Genomic DNA, 20,648 nt, shown 5'->3' on the forward strand with positions numbered 1-20,648 from the left:
GAATAAGTCTCACAAGATCTGGTAGTTTTATAAACAGGTGATCCCCTGCACAAGCTCTCTTGCCTGCCACCATGTAAGATGTGACTTTGCTTCTCCTGCACCTTCCACCATGATTATGAGGTCTCCCCAGCCATGTGGAACTGTGAGTCAATTAAACCTCTTTATAAATTACCCAGTCTTAGATATGTCTTTATTAGCAGCATAAAAACAGACTAATACAAGAGCCCAGAACTTTGCAGAGGAATTCTCTTCAGCCGTGCTCTCCACCAGTGGCCACTTCTGAGCCACACTCACCTGCCCACACCTCTGTCAATGGCAGCTGCTTCTAAAGACCAGCACCAACCTGCATCCTCTGCTAAGTTTGTTGCATATGTCAGGCTGTGTGTACCTGCTGTAACCACGCTCTCTTCAGTGAGGTCTGAACTTCAGCCTTGGTGTTGGGTGGGGCTCTCCTGGTCTTTTGTTCCTTTAATTATCCTCCTTTTCTGTCCTGCAGTAAGCAGCTGTTTCTTTGTACCTGCTTCTTGACCTCTTAAAGTCCTTTTTTATTGTTTAGATAATTAACCACTTTCTTTAATTAGTCCATTCTATTACATTTTCCCTGTTCCAATGAATAGTGTGGTTTCTGTCTCCAACTAATATACATGTGGAAGAGAGGTGAGACTTTTTCTAATTGATTCTTTATTATACAGCTGCAACCTATAAGTAGAAAGTAGAGAAGCAAAATGAAAGACTTTGAAAGGTCAGCACTGCAAAGGTTGGAATAGACTGCATACAAATGTAATGACTGCTACCTGTGGCACAGCCCCCCAGCAGGAATCCTCTAGAGGGATTCAAGAGTTAAGCAAGGAGTTGGACTGGATGAAACTGAAGGTCATGCCTAACTTTGAGAGTCTGTGATTTTGCAGAACATTCTGAATCTTTGTCTTGCATCCACTAGTCATAAACTCTCCTAATTCCCATTAATCGTCCCCAGAACATGGTTATATTTTGGCATCATAAAAGTTGTCGCCTCAATATGAGAAAAGTGCAAACCATTCTTGTCAAATTAGTGTTTTCCTGGAGGTTTCTCAAATTGTCTTGTGACATTCCCACATCAATGTCATTATCCGGGTAAATATGATATTCCATTTTACAAGCGACTAGATTTAAAATTTCTAAATGTACTCTAACAACCAATAGCTTCCTATTGCAGAAGCTCCACAGCCATCGAATTAGATTGTTTGTCAACTGAAAAACAGCCTTTACTGTCATTCATCCATTACTGTTTCAGTCCATCTATCTCCTCTGTGTAGCGTAGGTTGAAGAATCTGAGTGCCGTACCCAAGGTGGCGCTGGGGAAAGAAAAGCCTTCTTAATGCCTTATATATATCTTGATCCACTCTTCCTATAAATGAAAAGCTAATAATGTAAGCTTTTTTGTGCACATTAGTTTCTACATATGGGCATGGAAGATTCTGCCACATGGCTGAAATCCTACCTCATGGCTCTGTGAAAATCTACCCCTGCTTGTAGCTGCTGCTTCTCGATTTTCTAATCATTTGACCTTTAAGTTTGATGTAATATTATTCAGAGAAAGAGTCATAGCAATTGTATATTGCTGTGAATTATAACCTTTAGCAATTGAAAATGGTCCTTTGGTCCCATGAATTTTTTCTTGAATTTTACTTTCATGTACTCTTTTCCTGCTTGCTTTGGTATTAATTTTTATACCTCTGTTTTTATTATTTTTTGAGCTGTTTTTAGTTATTTAATTTTACACTAGGCATTTCAGATATGCCATTTTTGTTTTCCATAGGCTTCTTACAAACATGTATAAGTAGATTTTGTTTTTCAATCAATTTAAGGATTTTTAAAATAGGTGTTGAACATATTTTAGTTCAATTTATTTTGGTATTATGTTTTTTTTTCTTTCTTTCTTTTTTGGAGACTGAGTCTCATTCTGTTGCCCAGGCTGGAGTGCAGTAGCGTGATCTTGGTTCACTACAACTTCCCCCTTCCAGGTTCAAGCTATTCTTGCACCTCAGTTTCCCAAGTAGCTGGAATTACAGGTGCCTGCCACCATGCCAGGCTAATTTTTGTATTTTTAGTAGAGATGGGGTTTTACCATGTTTGCCCAGCTGGTCTCAAAATCCTGACCTCAAGTGATCCACCCACTGTGGCCTCCCAAAGTGCTGAAATTACAGGCATGAGCCACAGTGCCCAGGTGTTCCAGGATGATGTTCTTTTTAACCTTCTCCTTACCACTCCTTTGTTGCCTGCCTTTCTCAGGTGACCTAAGTCTCAATTCTTTTATCTTCTGCAGCTCTATATAGGATGTGTTAAATGAATCCAGCAAGTAAGACAGTGGGGATGTAGTCTTTAAGTCATTGGAACAGAGGTAATGGTTGAAGTTATAGAATACTTGATTTTCTTTTCTTTTCTTTTCTTTTTGAGCTTGTCATTCAAGCTGGAGTGCAGTGGTGTGATCTCAGCTCACTGCAGCCTTGACCTCCTGAGCTCAAGCAATTCTCCTGCCTCGGCACCCCAAGTATCTGGGGCCACAGGTGCACATCACCGCACCCAGCTGATTTTCTGTATTTTTAGTAGAGATGGGGTCTCACTATGTTGCCCAGGCTGGTCTTAAACTCCTGAGCTCAAGCTATTAGTCCGCCTTGGCCTCGCAGAGTGATGGGATTACAGAGGTGAGCCACTGAGCCCAGCACAGGTTTTATTTTCTGAGAAAGCACAAAGGAAGAGAATAACAGAAGACATTGCCCAGTCCTTGGGGAATGTGTACATTAGACTGGACTGGAACTACACCAGGAGTGTCTGGAGAGCCACGATCACACAAAACCAGGCATACAAAGAGAAGAGGGGGTTTCAAGAAAGATATTAACTAAGAAAAGATCATAGGTTTGGAAACCAATACATCACTAGAGAGCATAAATGAGTCATTTTAGCTAAGTGGTTCAGGCAAATGCCACGGTAGGTGAGCACTGGAAAAGTTACTGTACATAAACTAGACCATTCTTACCAGACACTGAGCAGAGAATGAGAGGAGAGAAAAAGGTTTGCAACATCAAGGACAGCAGGTACTGGGACATGCAAAAGACCAAGATATGTGTACAAATACAGCAAAACAAGAATGATAAGGCCAAGCAGAGAAGATACCTTTGGTAGAGCTTAGTCTCCAAAGAGAAATGTTAATAGCGTTGGGATCCCAGTGAAGAATGAACAGCATTCTCCATTCATTCCTTACACTTGGAATACATAATAGGCCAGACTCCATTAAGCTTTCCCTGATGATGTCAAGGGCTCATAGCAGGGGCTGCTAGAGCAATCTCAGGGAAAGTCAATTATCAGCACAGCAGGGAATGAGGGTCATCTGCAAGTCAATGGCTGCCTATTTAAATTCATTAATTCAGTAAATATGGACTGTAAGAGTCTAAGGATGAACTCAGCATTTGGGGGGTGATATTCTTCACGTTTCTGTTCCATTTGTGTTTCATAATCACCTTATGAGATTTCTAACTTAAGTAACTTTTAAAGAGTTGGCTCAGAAGTTAGGTGACCTGCCCAAGGAAACAGAGTCGTTAGTGATGGAACCAATGCTCACTCCAGCCCAGATCTTTTAGCTTTGAGTTCAATGTTCTTTCCACATGACACTCTCCTTTTAAACACTCATCTCTTCAACAGCCAAGCCACGTAAAGGGGACAGAACAAGAGCATCAGCACAGAAGAACATTAAAGTGGCATAACTGAAGGTGTTCCTTACCCTTTTGCACTGTCACCAACTTGGAGTGATTCACTGCCTTTGTTCCTGGAGACAGGGCTCTTGCCTGAATCCTGCCTCCTTTTTTGCAATTAGAGAACTCTGTGGAAAACCTTTAAGAAATCCCCATGTTGGCCAGGCACAGTGGCTCATGCCTGTAATTCCAGCACTTTGGGAGGCTAAGATGGATGAATCCCCTGAGGTCAGTTCAAGACCAGCCTGGCCAACATGGTGAAACCCCATCTCTACTAAAATACAAAAATCAGCTGGGTGTGGTGTGGTGGCACCTGGCTGTATCCCACCTACTTGGGAGGCTGAGGCATGAGGGTCACTTGAACCCAAGAGGTGGAGGTGGCAGTGAGCTGAGATCATGCTACTGCACTCCAGCCTGGGCGACAGTGAGACTCCATCCACCCCCACAAAAAATCCCAGTATCCCAATGTCCAATTGCTCCTTTCCTGGGGGTTAAAGGTAGTTTTCAGATCCTGCTCCTAATCACTCTCCTCTTCTCTATACTTCCATCATCACAGGAACTTTATAAGCAGAAGCAACCCCAAGGTCCAAGGGAGGGAGGAGGGAGACGAGGATAATGGAGTGTCAGAATAACCTAAAATACTGTGACCTACAACTCAAGCAAAACCATATGGGATGTCCAAAATTAGCCAGATAGCTTTTAAAAATTCCTAAGAATTGGCTAGGCATGGTGGTTCATGCCTGTAATCCCAGCACTTTGGAGCCTGAGGCAGGCAGATCATCTGAGGTCAAGGGTTTGAGACCAGTCTGGCTAACAAGGTGAAACCTCATCTCTATTAAAAATACAAAACAAGTTAGCTAGGTGTGGTGGCATGTACCTGTAGTCCTAGCTACTCGGGGAGTCTGAGGCAGGAGAATTGCTTGAACCCAGGAGGCGGATGTTGCAGTGAGCCAAATCATGCCATTGCACTCCAGTCTGGGCAACAGAGGGAGACTCCATGTCAAAAATAAATAAATAAATATGTTAAAAAAAATAAAATTTCCTAGGAACTGCATAATTCTAAAAAAGTTTTAAAATTTCATAAAGTACAAAGTCTGTATAGTTTGACTAAAAATGTATTTAAATACCTTAAAAATAAAAAAGAAATAGAAAATTTAAATTAAGTAATCATCCTATGTAGAAGTTGTTGATATTTGACATTTGAATTTAAAAAAATAATGAAGATATTTTGACTCATGGTATAAAGGGCTACATAAGCTTTGAGACCAACTTTCTTATAAGTTTTAGGCTCATGATCCAGTAACTCTGAAAGGAACTCTTTTGGCTCAATTACTATATAAGAAGGATCTCTTACACAAGTAAAACCTTTGGCCCTAAGATATCTCAGTTAACTTTAATGCTTTAATGTGCTGAGTTTTCTTAACTTTAATGTTTTAATGAGTTGAGTTTCCTTAATCTTATACATTGTCAACTCCAGAAATATTTTAGAATTATGTAACCTCAGTAAAATAAGATTTTAACTGTCTTCTTTGGAGAATAGAAATCTTTCAGCTCCAGAAAGTGTTGGAATTAAATGCAAAATGGTTTAAAAATTAAAACACAGTCTGTACATAATGGATAATTTAGTGTGTTTGTAATATTTTAAAGAATGTGGTCTCTTAGTGTGACCACGCTGTTTCTATATTTTATTTTCTAGACTGATGAATTAGTTTAAATTCTTCCTTTTAATTTGGAACTTAGACAAATGTATCCATGGACTTAGGACACATAAAAGAATGTGTGTGTGTGTGTGTGTGTGTGTGTGTGTCTGTGTAAAACAGAATCCTATTTTATTTATTTATACTAGGAAACATTTTTGCTATGATGTTACTTTTAAAGCTACAATAATAAGACTGACAGCTGATTTCTCAACCAATACAGTGGGTACCCAAAAGCAATGGAATTGGTATACTTAGAATTTTGAAAGAAAGCAGATACCAATGTAGAATTTTGTATATAGCAAAAATATTCGTAAATGGTGAAAGAGAAATAAAAACATCTTTAGATTTTAAAAGTCCTGATAGAATTCTTGGTCACCTAATACTAAAAAGAAAAAGAAAAAAAGAAAGAAATACTAATCCTGGCGCTGTGGTGTGCACCTGTAGTCCCAGCTACTCAGAAAGTTGAGGCAGGAGTGAGTCAAACTCACTTGAGCCCAGGAGTTTGCCTCCAGCTTGGGTAACATAGACTCTGACTCTACAAAAAAAGAGCAAGGAATGCTGAAAGGAGTTTTTCGAATTTTTTGATTCCAGGTAAATACACAGTAAAACAGGAAGAAATCATGAGCATTAAAATAGGGAAATAATGTGTGTAAATTTTTAAATATCATCAACTGCATCAAATGATAATGTATCATTGATATTTAAAATATAAAATCAGAATGCAAAATATTATCACAAAATTCAGGTAGGATAGGCAGGGCATGGTGGCTCACACCTGTAATTCCAGCACTTGGGAGGTTGAGGCAGGCAGATCACTTGCAGTCAGAAGTTCAAGACCAGCCTGGCCAACATGGTGAAACCCTAACTCTGCTAAAAATACAAAAATTAGCCAGGTGTGGTGGTGCATGCTTGTAGTCCCAGCTACTCAGGAGGCTGAGGCAGGGGAATTGCTTGAACCCAAAAGGCAAAGGTTGCAATGAGCTGAGATCATACTGCACTCCAGCCTGGATGACAGAGAGAGACTTAGTCTTGAAAAAAAAATACATATATGTGTGTGTGTGTGTGTGTGTGTGTGTGTGTATAGGCAGGTAGGATAAACAGATTTAACTTGTTGGAAGCTCTTTACATTCTCCTGGAAATGACAAAAAAAATACTGATACATATATTAAATTCTAATAAGTAAAGGATGTATATGATAATATATAGTAACCACTAAAAGAATAATAGAGACATATATAAACAAATAAAAAAAGCTAATAGAAGAAGACAACTAGGGATTGATAACAGTAACTGATTAATTCAAAGAAGGCATAAAGAGAAAAACAGAACAAAGAACAATTTGCTGCATTGTCTAATTTTCAGCAAATTTTATATTTCTACTAATTTTGCCCTCTTTATTCCATTGCAACAACCTACTACCTATTGTTTAATCTGAATCACAACTATAAACACCCATTGTTTCATACTTTTCCTCACTTACTCTTTATAGAAACTTCAGAAAATGGGTACTATTGGGTATATTTTACTAATAGAAGCAAACAGTTGAAGTAACTTGCCCAAGAATTCACAAATAACAAAAAGCCTTATCTTATACTGTAGCCTCACTCTGCTCTGTCCCCACAGAGGCTGAGATGAAGGATAGTGGACAGGACACATTTCCACGGACAGAGCCCTCAGCCTGTTCTAACTTGTGATCCATTTTTCACTAGATATTTCACTTCAGTATATGAAAGGGGTCCCATGCTATAGGTTCTAGAAATATCAAGACTATTTAACCTGGCTAGCCACTTTAATTGAAAGCAGAAGAATAAGGTTCATTTTTCAGTCTTTAAATTTTTTGATTTGAGGTAATTGTAGCTTCATACACTTCTAAGAAATGATACAGAGAGATTCTTTGTACCCTTTACCCAGTTACCCCCAATAGCAACCTATTACAAAACTACAGTACAACATCAGCACCAAGATACTGACACAGATACAGTCAAGCTGCAGGATATCCACATCTCAACTGGGACCGCTCACCATGCCCTTCTATAACCACTGCCTTCTAACCCTGAGCAATTGCTAATCTGTTCTCCATTTCAACTGCTGACAACAAGAGTCTCTGTAAAACACGTGAGAGATTCATTCTGAGCCAAATGTGAATGACCGTGGCCCATGACACAGCCCTCAGGAGATCCTGAGAACACGTGCCCAAGGTGGTCAGGGTGCAGCTTGGTTTTATACGTTTTTTGAAGACGTGAGACATCAATCAAATACAATTAAGGTGTACATTGGTTCAGTCCAGAAAGGTGTGATAATTCAGCAATGGGATGGGGGCTTCCAGGTTATACGTAGATTTAAAAATTTTCTGATTGGCAATTGGTTGAGAGTTCATCTAAAGACCTGGAATCACTAGAAAGGAAATGAATATCTGGATTAAGATAAGGGATTGTGGAGAACAAGGTTCTTATTATTTAGATGAAGCCTCCAGGTAGCAGGGTTCAGAGGGAATAGATGGTAAGTGTTTCTTGTCAGACTTAAAAAGGTGCCAGACTCCTGGTTGGTTTTCTCTTGGATCAGGAGGAAGTCCTGGGAAAGGAAAAGGGGATTCTCTATAGAAGGTAGATTTTTCCCTGCAAGTGATGACTTTGCAGGGCAATTTCAAGATATGGCAGGGAAATATATTTGGGGTTAAAATATTTTGATTTCCTTCCTTATCTGTCATGTGATGTTGTGGCAGTCAGGTTGGGAAGCAGGCCACATTATATAGGGTTAGATAAAGCCCCTCTGATGAGACTTGATGCTTTGTAGGCTGTGACTCCCCAAGTCCCTTAGACAGGAATTTGGGCAAGAGAGGAAAAAAGGTCAGAGTTTAGTTCTCACAATTATTTTCTCATTTTAAGGATGCTAAATAAGGCTGGGCATGGCGGCTCATGCCTGTAATTCCAGCACTTTGGGAGGCTGAGGCAGGAAGATTGCTTGAGCCCAGGAGTTCAAAACCCAGAGATGGGTAACAGTGAAACCCCATCTCGGCAAAAATACAAAAATTAGCCTGGGGTGTTGCACACCTTTAATCCCAGCCCCTTGGAAGGCTGAGGCAGGAGAATCGCTTGAGCCTGGAAAGCAGAGGTTACAGTGAGCCGAGATCATGCCACTGTACTCCAGCCTGGGTGACAAAGCAAGACCGTCTCAAAAAAATTTTAAATTTTAAAAATTAAAAAGAGAGAGAAAAAAATATTATGTAAATGGAATCATAAGTATGTAAATTTTGGGATTGGCTTTTTCACTGAGCATAATTCATCCCAGTTGTTGTGGGTATAAATCATTTCTTCTTTGTGTCTTAAAAATCATTATTGCTCTTTCACGGCATAGACAGACCGCACAGTTTGTCAAATCATTCGCCTCTAAAGGACAAGTGAGTGCTTTTCAGTTTGCGACTACTCCGAATCAAGTTGCCGTGAGCATTTGTGCACAGTTTCTTGTGTGAACAGAGCTTTCATTTCTCTTGGGTAAATGCCCACAAGTGCAATCACTGGGTTGCGTGGCAGTTGTGTGTTTAGTCTTATTAAGAAACTGCCAAACCGTTTCCTGGAGTGGCTGCATCGTTTTTCACTCTCACCAGCAGTGTGTGAGCTTCTGGACATCCCTGCTAGCATTTGATGCTCGTCCACTGTTCTTTAGACAGACAATTCTAATATGCCTGCCATCTGAATTTTGGTATCCATTGATTGTCTAATTTTTTTCCATTTGATATCTTCCTGGTTCTCGATAGGATGAGCGTTTTGTTTTGTTGAAATCTGGAATTTGGGGAAGTATATTTTAAGACACTGGAACTTTTTAAGCCTTCTGTTTAGCTGGTTTCCTCTGATACTGCACTAGCCAGGGAAGCAGTGATACCCCTTCGCCACTGATGCCTTAGTGGGGAGGGGTCCTTGTAACTGCTGGGCAGGGGTGGGAGTTCCAGCATCCCACAGACTACCCCTGAACCACTCTCCGGGATCAGACAGATAGTAACACCTTGTTATTGCTCTTCATGTAGTCTCCACTGACACCAATGGGAGGGTGGCCTCATTACTGTTGGGTGGTGTTGAAGATCTTCATTTTCTATTAGACCCACCCTCACACAGCTACCCTACCCAGCTCAATGGGGAGTGAGAGGTGGGGGTGCCTCATTACTGTTGAATGGGAGAGAAAGTCCAGGCTTTTTTTTTTTTTCTGAAACAGTCTTACTCTGTCACCCAGGCAGTGGTGCAACCTTGGCTCACTGCAACCTCTGCCTCCCGGGTTCAAGTGATTCTCATGCGTCAGCATCCCGAGCAGCTGGGACTACAGGTGCATGCCACTATGCCTGCCTAATTTTTTTTATTTTTAGTGGAGACAGGGTTTCACTGTGTTAGCAGTTAAGATGGTCTTGATCTCCTGACCTTGTAATCCACCCGCCTCAGCCTCCCAAAGTGCTGGGACTACAAGCACGAGCCACCACGCTGGGCTTGAAAGTCCAGGCTTTTGGCTTGGCTTTGTCTGGGACCACTTTGGCAGGTATTGGAGCACCCAGTTACAGAAGCAGAAGTCTAGGCTCCCCACGCAACCTTTACCGATAGTGGGTTTCCGTTTTCCCCTGCAGCATTTGTCAGGGGTATTGCCTAAGTTGGCTGTCTTCATAGGCTGCCCTTTCCTGGCCTTTTGGCAGAGACTTCAGGTTTTGTTGAGACCTTCTTTTTTCTGTCTGTACTTTTCTGTGTTACAGGCTTCTTCAGCTCCAACTCTGATATATATGAGGCCAAAACAGAACCTAGAAAACTGACCACCCTGTCATTCCTGGGTCCCTGTCTGATCTGGGTCCTTCTCTCCACCTTACAGAGTCTCCTTGTGTCAGCAGGAGGAATAGGAAAAAGTGAATCCATTCCATCCTCCTAGGAGGACACATTTGGCAAGAATGGAGTTTTAAAATTTCAGTTTAACCCTAAAAGCCACCCATAGGTCCTCCAGTTTCATGGGAGAGTTTGGTCCTGGTGTAAAGGAGGTGCTAGGAAGGACAGGCTTAGGTTGTCCCTGTCAAGATTCCTGTCCTTTACTGTTCAGTGTTCAGTTCCTCCATTTCTCAGCAGCTTCTAGAACAACATGAAAAATGCCAATGAGAATGAATTACTTGGATGTCTTGAAATTAGCATTTCTAATCCAACCTCAGAGTCTCTTAATGAATTTTAAACTGTCTTTACGGTAGATTTAACCACAATTTGTCACTGCAATGTCGGTGAAGTCAGGGAAACTAGCAGTGATACTCTTGTCCTAAAAGAGGAAAAGGACATGGTCCCAAAATGAACATCAGCAGCCCTCCGACCAAGGTCCACACAGCCACCAAGCAGCCATGTAACCTAGGCCTCAGTGTGCCCTGATTCCCTCAAGTTTATTCTTTTTGAGATGGAGTCTTGCTCTGTCACCCAGCTGGAGTGCAGTGGCGCAATCTCAGCTCACCGCAACCTCTGCCTACTGGGTTCAAGTGAGTCTCCTGCCTTAACATTCAGAGTAGCTGGGATTACAGGCACCTACCACCATGCCCGGCTAATTTTTGTATTTTTAGTAGACAGGGGCTTTGCCATATTGGCCCACCTGGCCTTGAACTCCTGACCTCAGGTGATCCACCTGCCTCCTAAAGTGCAGATTATAGGCATGAGCCACTGTGCCCAGTGAATTCCCTCCATTTTTTCATCCCCCTCCAACTGACACCAACTGACTCCAAGCCTTGGATTCTATGGCACAGGATAAAGGACACCCAATGTGGTATAACAACCATACACGTGTCAGAGGCTGACCTGGGCTGGGTGATACTTACGTACCAGTTCCTATGTAGTCAATTTCCAGTGGGGTCAGTGGGTTGGGAGCAAGAGATTATGCAAACCCCATTCTCACGAGAACCCTATAAGCCATATCTGTGTAGTTATTAGTCTTCATATTAGGAGAGGCCTCCTTCTGGACAGGGGGGTCAGCACCCCTCCCTATTCTATTGATAAAAATGCCCCCTTGTGGGAGCCCACGCCTTACAGATCTGATGTGGCTCCCATTCTTCTTGGTCATGGATGTGACAAAGCCCAGGCCTGAGCAATGAGAGCACCCATTTCTTGACCACCATGACTGGCCAAGAAAGGGCATGTGAGCCCAGCTGGGCCAATGAAACTTCTCTTAGTTGTGATGTGTGAGACAGTGAGAGGCCACAGCTGCCATGCCCCACCCCCCCATGCACGGAGAGTCCACTAAGGGAGAGCCAGCACAGAAAGAAAAAGGCTGAGGGAGGGCTGGGCACGGTGGTACATACCTGTAATCCTAGCACTTTGGGAGGCTGAGGCAGGTGGGTCATTCAAGCTCAGGAGTTCGAGACCAGCCTGGGTAACATGGTGAAACCCCATCTCTACAAAAAATACCAAAATCAGCTGGGTGTGGTGGCACATGCCTGTAGTCCCAGCTACTTTTGGGGGCTGAGGCAGGAGGATCACTGGAATCTGGGAAGTTGAGGCCACAGTGAGCCGAGGTCGTGCCACTATATTCCAACCTGGGTGACAAAGTGAGACCTTGTCTCAAAAAAAAAAAAAAAAAAAAGTTGAGAGGGGCCAATGGTGTCTTTTGGATACTATTTGGGTGATTTTTCTGGAGAAAAACTTCCTAAATTCCTTTTCATAGTGACATTTATTGTTTATAAGGAACTTGGTTTTATAATGATGAGTTTGCTTGAACTAACAGACAGGAATTTTCTTATTTTCCAGCTCTTTCCCAGTGTGTACAAATCCATTTCAAAGTTGCTCTATACAACTGTCCAGAATAAACCTGTCCTTTGAGGGATAGGCTTAGAGAGGAGCCAAAGCACTGATTCTCTGAAAGCCATCTGTCTCCTGTTTCTGAAAGATCGGATAGAACCTGTGGCTTTTTCTACCTAATCAGATAGAACCTGTCCACTTACCACAGGCCTGAACCTTCCAGGGAGCACCAACTCAACTTTTTAAGGGAGAACGAGCTCACAGAATCTGCCTGTACCTTAGAGGGAAATGTACCTACAGTCACATCCACATTCTAGCGATACGAACTCTTTGAATTTCTCACTCCCAAGAGCTACAAGGTTCTGTCTATTATACAAGGCAATTTTACAAGGCAAAATAGTTTAAGAAAACTGAGACAAAAGTATTTTATAGAGAAAAATTTCTATAAGAGAGAAAGATAACACCACTTCCTGTTCTAGAGACAGATTGTTCACTCTTGTTAATTCTCTAGTCATACAAAAAGTATAGGCAAAAGTGTTAGTGAGATCCATCCCTGCACTGGGAGAGAGAGCCTGGCTGTGACTATCTCATTATCTCCTGTTCAATAAGCAGATTGTTTACCCATCAGGAATGACCCTGATTATGAACAAGACATAGCCAGGTCTGTGTCTTGGAGGAGAGGGTCTTGACGGGGGCAGTGCCTGCTGTGGAGGTTTGCAGCAGGGGTGCAGAGATGCACCAGGCGCTATTGTACCTTAAATGTCTCCTCAAGCCCAACTGGCTTTTCTGGTTCTATCAGACTCCAGAAATAAAAATGTTTGAGTTCATTTCATGTGAATCCAGATGTTTGTGAGGCAAAAGTCCCAGGTTCCCTCCAAGCACAAGACATCACCAGTTTCATGAACAGGCAGACACACAGAATATCCTTGCCAATCTGTCATGCCTGGAACCCAAGCATAACAATCGATGATCTTCTGTGCAAATGTCTCGAGAATCACCACTTCATTTCATTGCAGGCAGGCTTGACTGCCACATCAGATCTTTGGTGTCTTGACTCTGGAGAAATAACAGAAACCATCAGGAGGTTTTGGGGTGCTATTTCTTTACCACCCTCTTCCTCCAGATTTTAACAACTGAGAATGAGCACCAGGAACCTGATAGGATCTAGGCACGGCCCTAAATCTGCTGATCAGAGCCCAGTCACAGCCACATGCAATCCCTCTTGTACACTATGTTGGAAACTTCCTTTGGCTGTGAAACTGCCTTTGCAAAAATTAAATTAGTGAGAAAATGATGACAGCAAAAGAGATCCCAGCTTGCCTTTCCCTTAATTATTCCTGGGCCTATTGGGCCAAGCTAACTTTGAGAGACATTTAGGCTATAGTTTAAATGATATAGGCCTACCCTAAAACTCAGCCACTTTTGTAAAGCCACTGGGAGGCCATCAGGCTGGAAGGAGAGAGGGGCCCTGAGTCCTGCTGAGGTGTAGAATGAACGATTGTCAGCCACTGTTCCAGAGGTCATGAGATATGCAACTTCCCCAATTATTCCTACAAATAACATCACTTGCTAAGGTGTATACATGAACGATTGTCAGCCTTTGCTCTGTAGGTCATGAGACATGTAGCTTCCCTAATCGCTCCTGTAAATAACACCACTATTGCTAAGGTACAGACATGGATGATTGTCAGCCATTGTTCCGGAGGTCATAAGATACAGAGCTTCCCCAGTTACTCCTGAAAATAACATCACTATGGTAGAACCTAAGATTGGCTTTTTAGGATATCTTTTCAGGTTTTTTCCATGTCTGACACCCATGGCTCTACATGGACCCACCAACCCCGATTCTGTGGCCCTACCTAGAATTAGTTTAGCCCATAGGAGGACAGCTTTGACCCCCTATGATATCATCTTTGCCCCAACCAATCAACAGCAAGCACCTGTTACCTGGCCACCCCCATCCCTTCCCCAAATTGCCTGGGAAAAACTTCTAACCTCGTGGCTCTGGACAAGATTATATGAGTATGAACCCTGTCTCGCACGTGGCAGGGTGGCCTCGTGTCTACTAAACTCTTTCTCTACTACAATGCCATGGTCTTTCTTTATGCAGTGGGCAGGAAGAACCCCTCAGGGTTACAGCCCAAGTCCAGGATGCAGCATCCCATCTCTTTGTCCTTGAGCTGAAGGAAGCAGGACTTCCTGAGCCTGGTCCTCCTGACCTGGCCAGGTTACGGATGAAGAACCTTGATCACAGGAGCAGAGCCCAGATCTGCCTGAGGCAGGCCTTTGCCGTCTGCTTACAGCATGATGGGGGAAAATGCAATACTGGTTCCCCCAGGTCTGGTCCCAGCCAGACCTTAAAGAACAGGAAACTGGAGAATGGGAGCTGGCTTTCCTTTTAGACACAACCCAGTATAAAATGAACCAATCAGATTTGCACACCTACTTCTGAAGGATGAGGGAAGACTGAAGATTCTACTCTAGATCTTCCTAGACCCAGGAATTCTGGGGGAGGTTCTTACTTACAAGCAGAAGAAAGACCATAAGATAGAAAACCACAGCAAGCTTGTCCAATGTGCGGCTCCGGGGCCACAGGCAGCCCAGGAAGGTTTTGCATGTAGCCCAACACAAATTCATAAACTTTCTTAAAACATTATGGGGTTGCTTTTGGGATTTTTTTTTTTTTTTTTTAGCTCATCAGCTATCATTAGTGTTAGTGTATTTTATGTGTGGTCCAAGACCATTATTTTTCTTTCAGTATGGCCCAGGGAAGCCAAAACACTGGACACCCCTGCCCTACAGGAATCAACAACTTGAAGTGGTGAACGCAGGCTTTTCTGTGCCCTTGACACTCAGGAGCTACTGGCTGTAGGTCGAGAGAGGAGGCCTGGGGAAGCTTCAGCCCATGTGAATAAGGCAGGCTTTCTACACTTATTCCTTTCCCTGTGGGGTTCCAAGCAGAGTCTGCCCACACAGTCCCCTAACCAAAGCCTCTTAGAATCTGAATGGAGGGGTCCCTGACCTCTGTTCTGTACAGCAGGAAGAGGAAGTAAGCAAGGTTCCAAGGGGCCTGAGATTGACCCCAAGACTGCTCATTGTGCAGGCAGTTTTCCAGAAAGTTCTGTTGTGACAACTTTCCTTTCATGTACCCTTAGAAAAGCCACCAAAGTCATATTCAGATACTTAGGAAAAGTTTTCAAAACTCAGAAATAAGGCAAAAAAAAAAAAAAACTCATTACCTTTTAGTATCAAGCTAAATGATTTTCTAATGAGCCTGTTTGAAGGTCCTCCCAGTCTCAGGGAATATACTGGCTTGATAAACAATTGATTAGGGCTATGTTAACCTGAAGAAAACTGATGAGGTATAGTGACTGATCCATTAGACAATATTACCCTAAGGGTTATGGTTTAATTACCCTATGGAAATGCACCAGGAAATATTAATCCGTTTTGTATCTAAATCAAGCGTTTTCCAGCATTTTCTCCTTACTGTGTCTCATATTCTCTGTGAATCATCTGTTTTTCCACTGTTTTCCTCTTCATGAGTTAAAAACAACTCTTTCATGTGTTTGCTATCTGTATTAGAATTGTGATTTTAATGATTTGAGACATAACTTCAACCAAAGATTTGTAATAATTTATTGCATTACAATTCTTATTGTTGTAATTATTACAATAATGTTATTGTAATAATATCACATTTGAAGTATTTGTTAAAATACTATATTTGTAAACCTATTCATAGAACTGAATATGGTCTCTTCTGTTGAGGCATATTTATATCTCTATATATCCAATTCCTTATCCATCTGTCCATCCATCTGCCCATTCATATTATTCATTAAAGAAGCATTAAAGAATGCTTTATAACTCTAAGTTCTGTCTCTGTATAAATCCATTCTCACACTGCTATAAAGAACTACCTGAGACTGGATAATTTATAAAGAAAAGAGGTTTAATTGACTCACAGTTCCACATGGCTGTAGAGACCTAGGAAACTTGTAATTATGATGAAGGGGAAGCAGGCATAGTCTTCACATGGCTGACACAGGAGAAAGAGAAGAGGGAAGTGCTCACACCTTTAAACCACCAGAGTTTGTGAAAACTCTATCACAGGCACAGCAAGGGGATGTCGTTTCATGATTCAATCACCTCCCACCAGGCTCCTCCTTCGACAAGTGGAGATTACAATTTAACATGAAATTTGGGTGGGGACACAGAGTCAAACCATATCAATTCCTCACTAACCTCATGACTGGGTAAGTCATACATGCTAAGAAGTGTGTTTTCTTATTTGTCAAATGGGGGCCTCATGAGATTGTGGAGAAAAATAAAATAGATTTCATATATAAAGCACTTGGAGCAGTGTCTGGTTTATATGTTCAATCAATGGAAAACAGTTACAAACAGGGTAGATATTAACCCAACTCTACCTATAATCACTTTCAATGTGTATGCCATAAATATACCAATTAAAAGACAGATTATCAGAATGGATCATAAAAGCAGAATCCAAGTATATGTTGTCTACAAGAAATCCACTTTAAATATAAAAACTCAGGTTAGAAGTAAAGGGATAGAGAAAGATATACTGTATTAACACTAATCAAAAGAAAGTTGGGGTTGCCATGTTAATTTCAGATAAAGCTTCAGAACTAGGAAAATTATCAGATAAAAAGGGCGTTTGTTTATATTCTCTGTAGATTCTGGATATTAGCCCTTTGTCTGAAGGGTAGATTGCAAAAATTTTTTCCCATTCTGTTGGCTGCTGGTTCACTCTATTGTTAGTTTCTTTTGCTGTGCAGAAGCTCTTAAGTTTAATTAGATCCCCCTGTCTATTTTGGCTTTTGTTGCCATTGCTTTTGGTGTTTTAGTCATGAAGTCTTTGCCCATGCCTATGTCCTGGATGGTATTGCCTAGGTTTTCTTCTTGAGTTTTCATGGTCTTAGGCCTCATATTTAAATCTTTAATCCATCTAGAGTTAATTTTTTTATAAGGTGTAAGGAATCATTCTATTATAAAGATGCATGCACACGTATGTTTACTGCAGCACTATCCACAATAGCAAAGACTTAGAACCAACCCAAATGCCATGTATGATAGACTGGATAAAGAAAATGTGGCACATATGTACCATGGAATACTATGTAGCCATAAAAAAAGATGAGTTCATGTCCTTTGCAGGGACAATGGATGAAACTGGAAGCCATCATTCTCAGCAAACTGATACAAGAACAGAAAACCAAACACCACATGTTCTCACTCATAAGTGGGTGTTGAACAATAAGAACACATGGATACAGGGAGGGGAGCATCACACACTGGGGCCTGAAGGGTGAGGGGCTATGGGAGGAATAGCAGGGGGTAGGGGGATTGGGGAGGGATAACATTAGGAGAAATACCTATTGTAGATGACGGGGGGATGGATGCAGCAAACCTACACCATGGCATGTGTATACCTATGTAACAAACCTGCACGATCTGTACATGTACCCCAGAACTTAAAGTATAATAATAATTTTAAAAACTGCCATTAAAAAAAAAAGAAGGGCATTACATTATGAAAAGGTGCAAGTTCTCCAAGAATAATTTGCATTTGCAAGTTCACCTTGTCCAGAGGAATAAAAGTACAGGAGCTGAGCCTGAACAGATGGCCTCTCAGAGGGTGCTCACTGCCACAGAAATCTCAGAATATCATCTTCAAAACTAAGTCTCCATTCCACACTTCCCTGTCAGTTTAGACCAAGGACCCCAAGGACGGGATCTGGGGAGGCTTTGGGCACCTTGGCCACTGAAGTCAAATCACTGAGTGAGAATTTGAGGCACAGAAATGTGTCAATCTTCAAATATTCGCCTTTCGAAAACTGTTTAAATACTAACAAAAGGAAGATTAAAAGGCTCATGCCTGCAATCCCAGCACTTTGGGAGGCTGAGGCAGGCAGATCACTTGAGGTCAGTAGTTTGAGACCAGCCTGGCCAACATGGTGAAACCCCGTCTCTGCTAAAAATACAAAAATTAGCTGGGCGTGATGGCGCATGCCTGTAATCCCAGCTACTTGGGAGGCTGAGGCAGAAGAATCCCTGGAATCCAGGAGGCAGAGGTTGCAGTGAACAGAGATTGCACTACTGCACTCCAGCCTGGGCGACAGAATGAGACTCCATCTCAAAAATAAAAGGAAGGCTAATGAAAGGAAGCCCTAACAAAAGGAAGGTATGGGAAGGAGGCTGGCTGGCCAGCAGCTTGGGCAATTGAGCCCAGCACAGCCTTCATCTGTTAATTAGATGACAAAAGCTGGTTTTGGGGTATTTATTATCCCTGAGCAGTCTTAAACGTTGAACTGTGAGGCCAAATCCTAGTTCTGATGAAAAACAGCAACCCCTTATCCTTGGAAATTGCTATACAATGTCCTGTATTATTGAATTTAAAAACCAGAATTTAAAAAATGTAGAGACCTATATCTCATATACTAAAATTTGGGTTAGTGGGAAAACTCGGAAATTAAATTTATGAGATTAAAATATATTTCTGATCAGCTGAGAGTTAATAAAAAGACATTTTTGTTTTGGTTCATGTTGATTTAAAAATATCTTTCCTGCCTTTTTTCCTCAGCATAGCTCACCACCAACCTTATATTAGTTGTTGAAAGTTAAGTTCTTACAGTGATTTGTGGATTTGAGGTTGTGGTTGACATGCTAAATACACATTTTTCATCATACATCTTGGTCCATGAGAATGAAGAAAAATTAAGTGAAGATCTGCTAATCCCAGGGTATTCCATGAATTTTTTAAAAATCTCTTATATCAATGTATTTCGTTGTAATTCCTCTTTATCCTAAAAGTACATTGCAAATATTTCCAAATCAGTAACAGCATCTCTCTACCATTGCCAATCACGCCTTTTCATAACAACACGTCCAACAGAATTGGACCTGGAGCAGAATACACACCTTCATTCTCTATGCATGCTTTAGCTGTGGCAGCCGTGAGCCTAGACTCCTGGCAAAGACAGAGGGGCTCAAGGAGCAGATGGCTGGGAAGAGCCTTCTCCCCTCCTATCCACTCACACACATGCACACCCTTCACAAAGGTCCTCTTCATATCCATACCTTCTTGCTGGAAAACCACTGTCTCATGTTTTTGAACCCTGCTCAAAGACTCACAACCTGTTCTTCACTTAGCAAATACCTTCCAGGCAGCTACCAAGTGCAAGGCAATGTTTTAATAAACATGAATCTTTAGGTTCCTGCTCTGTGGAGCTTGCATTCTAGCCAGAGAAGGCAGGTTAGAATCTATTTAACAAATGATCAAGAGATTATTCCTAATAAGCACTACTAATTGCTGAGGGGTGGGATAGAGACACTGCAGAGGGAAGGTGATGTTGCCTCAGGTAAGATACTCAGAGGAAATGCTCATAGAAGAGGGATAGACTGGCAAGAAGAATTTGGCCACGGAAGGACTAGTAAAGAAGAAAAGGAAATTATGAGGAAGGAGGAACTGCATGCTCAAATGTCCCTGCTTGAGAAGGGGCTCAGCTTGTGTGAGGACCTGGGCAGGGCCAAGAATGAGAGAGCAAGTTCAGAGGGGCCCTGGAAAGCAGTGCATATAAGACTTGTATATTAATGTCCTTCAACCTGCAAAGCATGGACACATTGGACCATGTTGAATTTGAGACACACATGTGGGGCAGGAGTTACCAGGAGAAGGCCAACCTTCTGAACCAGAGATTTGTGCAGTGAGGGGCTTCCCCTCACCCCCTTCTCTGCCTGTGGAGCTTCAGCCCCTTCTTACAGGCACAACCCAGTAGTGTCGTGTTGGTGAGGGGAAGAGGTGGCCTCAACCAGTGGGGAAGAGGTTGGGGGATAAATGCCCCAGACTCTCCATATGGTAGGGCCATTATGCCCCAACACTTCCACATGGTCTCTTGAAAGCTAGCCAGCAGGACTGACTCCCAGCTGCCCACAGAGTCATCCACTCTCTAGTGGTTTTCTTTCCTTTCCTGTTTCATTTTTCCATTTCCTCACCTTTCCTTCCTGGAATAATTCCCCAAATAAATTTCCTTTACTCTTAACGAAGACCCCAAGATTGGATGATCTAGAGCAGGGGACAACAACCTTTCCCTATAAAGAGCCAGACAGCAAATATTTCAGGCTTCGTAGGCCACACAATCTCTGTTGCAACTAATTAAGACAGGGTAGCACAAAAGTAGCATTCTACACGACATCAACGAATGGACATGGCTGCGTTTCTGTAAAGCTTTATTTACAAAAATAAGCAGCTATTGGAAACAAATGCTTGGTGCCATGAAGAAGAACTAGCACTCAGGCAAAAAATGTTCTCATCAAGGCAATATACTTCTGCAGAAGGGTGCTGCCTGCATTAGTCACGATCACAAAAGCACACTGAACAAAGGAGAGAAGGGGTTTTTTATCCCGTGTCCTTCCACTATTGGCTAAGGTTGGACACACAATCTAAGCTGATCCTGATTGGC

At 42.0% G+C, this 20,648-nt stretch overlaps 1 long non-coding RNA gene across 2 annotated transcripts in view; it reads right to left on the bottom strand.

Moving 5' to 3' along the window:
• Positions 1 to 20,648, bottom strand: part of LOC118154702 (uncharacterized) — a 190,187-nt gene that overhangs the window by 43,497 nt on the left and 126,042 nt on the right. Inside the window, exon 5 of one of the 2 annotated variants that reach the window (XR_013519416.1) lies at positions 6,710 to 13,215. The exons of the other annotated variant lie outside the window; for it this stretch is intronic. This is a non-coding gene — a long non-coding RNA (uncharacterized LOC118154702). Of the gene's footprint in view, positions 1 to 6,709; positions 13,216 to 20,648 lie in introns of those variants that run through there. 2 annotated transcript variants of the gene reach the window in all.

The sequence above is a fragment of the Callithrix jacchus genome, chromosome 6, assembly GCF_049354715.1.
Source record: "Callithrix jacchus isolate 240 chromosome 6, calJac240_pri, whole genome shotgun sequence".
NCBI lineage: Eukaryota > Metazoa > Chordata > Mammalia > Primates > Cebidae > Callithrix > Callithrix jacchus.